General features: G+C 43.8%; 1 pseudogene; it reads left to right on the top strand.

Annotated features, from left to right (window-relative positions):
- Nucleotides 1-1,084: 1,084 nt before the first annotated feature.
- Nucleotides 1,085-7,139, top strand: LOC149333075 (epoxide hydrolase 4-like; annotated as a pseudogene).
- The last annotated feature ends 319 nt before the right edge of the window (nt 7,140-7,458 follow it).

A 7,458-nucleotide genomic window follows, 5' to 3' on the forward strand; every position in this document is an offset into this window, starting at 1 on the left:
TTTAGACCATCACACCACGCCGCAACCTGATCAATCTCCCCGTAGATAGAGTCCCTGTGCCCGCTCTCATTGACACTGGAGCCCATATTTCAGTCCTTAGTTCGTCGTTCCACCAGCGCCTCAAAAATGTTCTTACGCTCGCTAACACCTCTGCAGTTCGTGTTGCTGATGAAAACACTGCTACCATCACCGGAATGTGCACTGCGCGCGATAGCATCGCCGGCCACCACGTCCCTGTGCTCGCCGCCGTCGTTACTACTTGTCCTCAAGACGTCATTTTAGGCCTAGACTTTTTAACAGCCCATTCCGCTCTCATCGACTGTTCCTTCGGACTTCTGCGCCTACCCTGCCCCATTGTGTTCACGACCCTCGTGCTGACCATTCCAAGCCTCGCCTCCGCTCCAGTACATTTACTCGCCTACCTCCCAAGGCGGCAGTATACGTGCCCATGGCACCTCTTCCCTCCCTTCCTGACGGCGGCGACTATGTTGTCAACCCCATCACCGACGTCACTCTACAACACAACATCGTCCTACCTCATAACATTGTACACGTCGAGAACAACGTCGAGAACAAGTTGAGCGACAGTGTGCTGTTTTGGCTGGTCACAATTAAGATGGGAACTAGATGCCTACCGCACAGATAGCGATGCAGCTGATAACAACCAAGTCACAAATCTGGGTTATGACAGTACCCATGTTCGAGGCGCCGTGCATGCGACGTTTTGAATCCGGGTCCGTACGTTAAGGTGAGCAACCACTGAAATGAATTTTTTAGGAACAGAGGACTCAAGTGAGGTTTGCAGAAGGTTTAGATGTCACCAATAACAATATCAGTAGCGAGGAGTGGGGGAAGCTTCCGTGATTGACCACGTAGGTGCTACCGCTACCAACGCTACGGCATTTCAGAGCGGCGAGCCTTTACCTACGAAGGTCTTGGGCTTATGTGCTCTTTTCGTCACATCAACGGGCGGCCTTTTCGAACTTCTTCATTGCTGGTGACTCGCATTGCCAGAGCGGTGAAAAAAGCGATGCCCTTTTTTCTTCTACTTTCCACATTCTTTACAAAAACGCAGGTTGCCAAAATGGTGTTGACTATTCGGGGGAAAGCACCGTTCTTCGCCATTTCAATTGGCATGGGTACCTGGATAAAAACAGGTAAAAACGAGGCTTTGGCTTCATGGGAGCTCTATCCTCGTTCCGATGAACCGTAGTGTACGGAACGAATTGTACGACGAGAAATACGGAGAGCACAAGCTCGTGAATGTGTCCGTAAGTGACAGGCGCCCACATTTACTGACCTTTCAACACAGCGCTGTCAGTTTGGGCGATCTTTTGCCGGTCGTGCGGTATCTAGAAGGGCGCCGAAAGGCCGGATGAAGAATCGGAAAGTTAGCCAAGCATATAGCAAATGTAAGGACCGGAGAAACTGACATGTCTAGCGATCTAGCTGTGGACGTGCATACATCGGCAGCCCTCATCTCTGCTTCCTGCGTTGTTAACTATAGCAATCAAAACGAGTGACCCTAAGTTGCGGTTCCAGAAGCGTTAGGTCCACAGTGGCTTGAACCGAAGGGCTTGCGTAGATATAACGATTTCCAACATATTTTGTGTTGGAAGCCCTCATGTATGTCTTTGCGCATACTTCCACTGCAACAATTATTCGGTCTGAAATTATCTATCATTTCCTACAATCTTAATAACCATGGGGCTCATATTGACAGCTTTATTGATCAGCTACTAGTCCTACTAGGCTTCAACAGCGCAATAATCTCTTTGCCTAAAGTGAGGTCTAATTATGAAAAATTTTGCTACAATGTTTCCCGGCATACCTTGGTGGGATGTTTAACATGTGCAATTAAAGCATCGTTTACTGTTCACTCATTTCCTCATCGCATTAAATAATATTTAATCTATTTTCTGTGTAGTTCACGTACTCAAACAGTAGTAACCCTTGTTTAACGTTTTACTTTTTCTTTATTGGTCACCGAAGTATGTACTCTATATTGTCTTTGTTCTAATTTTTTACTCATATTATTGTTTCCACTGCTTTTTTCTAAGTGATATTTTTACGCTAACTATTGATACACTGCCTTGTATTGTTTGTGATTTTACCCCGCTTGCTTTGCTGTAGGAGGCCCTCCGACAGTCGTGTACTATAGGGCCTCCTTCTGTACTGATTTTGTTGCATTCATTATTACTGTGTATCACTGAATAAACTTGAACGCGCGTGCATCATCACTATGATTGGATTATCGCATAAAATATTACAGAAATGAATCGTTGAAGCATGACTTAGCTTTTACCAGACTGAAAGAACATGGAAGTGACCTGTAAACAACTTTTATTAGTATACCCGGACCTGGAACGTTAAGAAGGTACACAAAAATTAATGCCTGCCAAATAATGCACCTAATTCGACAATCGCGACAGGTATTTTACCAAGACCGATCAAGTGCTAGAAATATTTGAGCCACCAGCAAACTTGCACCAGCCGGCAAATTAAAAGCTAATTCTGAAGGAATTCAGGCTTCTATGTGGGAACTTTTTCAAATGAACTGTATTATGCTTCTTTCTTCATATCCTTTTGTTCACATTTAACATAAGTGAACTGGTGACAGGTGGTGTTTGCGGCTCTTTCGATGCATTATACATCGCCATAGCACGCCCAGCGTAGCCAATGGAACACTTTTCAGAGTTGAGTGAGATTCAAGAATTAGCAGTGCCGAGAGCACACACTTATGAAAGACCTCCTAAGCATGTTTTCTGTTCTCATAGCGCTAGCTGTTTCTGCGCCTGTTGGGTCCGGGCGTCAATGCTTAAACGCTAACTGCCGCGTTTCTTAAAATGTCAGTTTTGATGGTTTTGTATTTTAGTGAATTATCTTGTTTCGCTCTGCGCGGAGGAACGTTGCTTATAATAGCAATAGATTTAAACACTTCTGCCAGCGAAACAGCACCAGCCTGTGAAGTCACACTTTTTGCTAGACATGTCGGCATGCTCCCTCTAGTCGGCATGCCCCTGCTCTAGCTGGAGCAAAAAAAAAAATAGCAGACGAGAACCGCCAATCTTCTTCTTGAGAAATACAATGGCACAAACTATGTCTTTTGCTCATTGTTTTCATGAGATACGCAATTATTAATGCTCAAAGTTCTGCTGACCGCGGACTGGTCTACTCTGAACAGTCTGGTCTGTGTAGAACACTCCGAAAATATTCATAGCGTCGGAATCAGGCCACTTCACCAACGCCGTAAATGAAGTAACTGAAACTGCCTTATTATGAATGCTTGTGTTATCAAATGGAAATGTTTTCAATGTATCCTCTTTTTTTTGTTTGGAGCATTACGTTCAATTGCGCTACGAAAGGCTGGGACGACAAAGAGCGTCCTATGCTTTTTTTACTCCATGGTTTCCTCGACTTCTGGTTTATCTGGAACAGGCAGATGCCGAAGCTTAGCGAGGAGTTCTGGTGATTTAAATGCTTGGACCTTTTTGCTATTTCATGTATTTGATTTTAAAGCGATACAAGTTCAAACGATTCAAAAGTTCGCAAAACTCACTCTGAGGAAAATTGTTCTTACGCTCTTGAGAGCAACGAATTTTATTGGTAACACACCTGCAGAACATAGAGGGATAGTATTAATTTTCAAATTCAGAAGACGCAGTAAATATACCTAAAATTCAGGTATCGACAGCGCAGAGACCAGGATCATCCTATCTTACACTGGTGACGATGTGTGCGTACTTCTACGATGACTAATGCATGCAGACGAAAATTTTACCCATGATAAATACACATAGAAGGTAATAATGCAAGACCTGTAAATAATGATGCCATTGATAAAAATAGTTATATTAGTAATGAAGATATCATTAAAGAAACATTGAATTGATGGCAAGGATGAACTAATCCACACGACTAAATTGTTTCACAAGAAAGTACAAGCAAGTGCGGCTCCCTTCCAAAGTGGGCATGCGCATTTCATCTGTCAGGAGGTTTGTCGTCGGCGTTTGTAAATTCGTAATAAATTCGTAGTAATTGTAGTAAATTCGTGGCTCTTACAAACAGTTGTAGTCTTTTAACTCTAGTTATATCTGAATGGTGAGGAGTGCCGGTAAAACCAACCGCATTTGTTGGTGAAAAACATGGTAGCTCACCTGTCGCATATACGTCAACAGCCAAACCTACATTAACCTAGACGTCGGGAATTCTGGCCTTCATACGACACCCATCAGCTTTCGTTGCTACCTGAACATTACCACATGTTTATTACCGAGTCTCCTGAGCGGTAAGCAGTTCATTCGTCGAAACAGCCGAAGCCGCACCGCAGTGGTGCGGCATGCCTCCTGGAGATTATAGGGAGTAAATGGACTTTAATCACCAAGAGCAATGTAGATAACGAACGGACAACAGTTTTCTAGGGAAACATACCAAGAGTAGCGTAAACTTTATATCCAGCAATTCTGGAAAAAGAATTTTTCAAGGGGAAAGGTTTTATGAACGGAATTTTTCGTAGATTGTAATATTTCACTAGAACACTCAATATATCTACAGATTTCATTCGGCAGGTTTGAATTTTTCCTGGTTTATGCTATCGTCAAAAATGTTCCAATTTGTTTCTAATGGTGGTCTTATGTACTCGATGCAAGCGATAGAAAAAAAATAAACACTGATCTGCATCAGAATAATGAACCATTCCCTTGAATATTTCCATAAAGGAGCTCATAATAATAAAATGTTCAAAATTTTTGTCAGGAATGCTGGACATGTACCTTTCGAGAAACTTTTCCAGAAATCTATAGAGTGTGCGGCTAGCCGAACCTTGTCTTTCGCGGCTAGCCAAAGACAAGGCACAGTGGTAACAAATGGGGAAAGGCCTGTGTACGTCAGTGAGCAACTCAGCTTATGAACACAGTGGGTAATGATCATGGCCTTGCTCATCGGATGTTGAGCGCTCCCTTGCCGACAACTTATTCCCGCGGAGATAAATATGTGGTCATAGGAGGCATCTAGTTGGGCACGGGCCGTCTTTTTACTAGAGTAACTTGAGGCTACGTTCTCAACCATAACAGACAGCGACTCCTTGGAGATGCGCTGTTATTGGGAAAATTCCCTCCGGGATTGGTGCAAACGAAAATTAGAGGCAACCATATTACTTGTGTGTGTGTGTGTGTGTGTGTGCGCGTGCGTGTGTGTGTGTGTGTGTGTGTGCGTGTGTGCGTGCGTGCGTGTGTGTGTGTGTGTGTGTGTGTGTGTGTGTGCGCGCGCGCGCGCGCCAGCGTTTTAATTATCCAAGCGCATGCGGAGGGCGATAAGGTTCGCGTTGCATGAAGGACAACAAGAGAAATATAGGCTTCAGTAAAACTGACTCAAGTGCCTAGATATTACTGCATTTCTAGGATGGCTGCGCAATCGCGTTCGTTTAACGTAAAGCGGCTGCTGTACAGTGGTTTTAAGCGTACAAAAGAGGGGCGGCCTCGGTGCCCTGATTTTGGCTCGGGAAAAAGAACGCACTCCGGATGAGAAGACTTAAAACGCGGAATGGTGGCACTGAAAAAAAAGTGTTCTACGTTAACTGTAGGCATCGGTACTAGTTTTCTGTTTCTTTGGCACGCCCACAAACGTTTTAAATGTGCCTAGAGATGTGCCTGTATGTAAAACTTTTGGGGTGGGCGTCAACATTGAAAGCAGAAGTGAGGAAACAAGATTATATGTCTTTTCTGGAAGGTATATTGGGGCAAAATATATTTTAACATGCGTACAATCTAGTGAAAGTACAATTTATTCTCGGAGGATTACCTGGTGACTCGGATTTTTCCACTTTGTCTCTCCGTGAGGCGCCTGCGTGGAGGTTCCGCCAAATATAATGCAACCTAACGTACTAACAGCATTTTTTGTATCGAAATCGAAGCAACAGCAATGGAATGCAAGCAACATGGTTCGAGAAGGCCAAAATCTCATCAGATGGCTTCTCGATTTTATTGTTTGTTCGAGATCAGTTCTACTACGCATAGGAGCTTTTTGTATCTCTTGCGCCCTTTTGGTCCTTAAAGTAAAGTCTGCCTTTCATTCGCAGCGTTGCGTCACCCGATAGGCGTGGATACGGTGACAGCACAATGCCCACAGATACTGCCGAATGTCTTATGTCAAAACTGATTGGAAACGTGAAGGGGCTCCTTGAAGAACTTCGTGATTATTTGTACAGATGTGTTGTAGTTGGAATTCCGGACGTAGAGAAAAATTAAAGCGTACCGTGAAGTACTAAGGCCATATTTGTCATACATTAATGTGGATGCACCAATATAAAGTCAGGGAAGATAATACAAGCCCCGGCTTTGTGCACGATTAGTAATGCAATTCTCCAGGCTTCTTGAATGGGATTTTGCATCAGTTTCAAATATACGTACTCTCTGAAACTATTGACTTGTTCTCTGCCGCTACTAGTACAGAATTACGTATAGACATCCTCACTTCATCTCGAAGGAGGTGACTACTGTTCGCTGGTATTGTGATATGATTTCTCGAATTATGCTGCACCAGTTTGGCTTTCCCCTGAACACATACTCCAAACTTTACGCCCGCGCAGAATAAACCTTCCGGGAAGCCTAATCAGATCACGAAGCTTCAAGGATCGATGGCATTAATATCATGCAAAGTAGTGCGAAAAACTATGTAAATATGGAGGCGTGTACATTGGCATGGGGTGGCGCATCATGCATATCATTTATTATTACCGACTATCGTTACAATGAAGAACAAATAGCGTAATTTCATTCCACTATGTTAGTGCTCCAGTCACTGCATTCCACACGGGAGGTGGAAATATGTTTAAATACGTAAATATAATTGAATAATACGTAATAAAGGAAAGCAATGCGAAACTGACAGGGAAAAATCGCGTGGTTTGGCTGTGTTCGTTTGTCAAGGCTACGAAGACATTCAATTTGTTTCCACACTGCAGACCCTAACCACGCTAGGAAGGTTGTCCTCATTGGTCACGACTGGAGCGGCATGATCAGCTTCTGTTTGCCACCTTGCACAAGTTGATGACCGATAAGATGGTCATCATCAACGGAATGCACCCTAAGGGTTTCCTAAAACAATTGTTTCACAGTGTGAGGCAAATGAGGATGTCCTGATGAGTCAATTTCTTCTTACTGGTCAGCCCAATGCGAACTTACCTTGTTTTATTTGCACTTCCAGGTTTCCCACAGTAATGATATGCGCATTCTTTGTCACAATAGATATATATATATACTCTGCAGCGGCTTTGTTTTCCAGTTGGCTCGACTGTTGGATACAAGTAAACACAACGGGACGCCACGACGCAGAAGCGGGTGTTACTGCGTAGAACATTGCAGGTGGAGCTGTCGTATGACTCAGAGCGAGCCCCTGCAAGGCTGCCAGAGAGGGAGAAAAGTATTGCGAAGAGAGCCTCGGCGGGCACTGTGGATTAAA

This window comes from Amblyomma mixtum, chromosome 8 (assembly GCF_055824585.1).
Source record: "Amblyomma mixtum isolate Tamu chromosome 8, ASM5582458v1, whole genome shotgun sequence".
Taxonomy (NCBI): Eukaryota; Metazoa; Arthropoda; class Arachnida; order Ixodida; family Ixodidae; genus Amblyomma; species Amblyomma mixtum.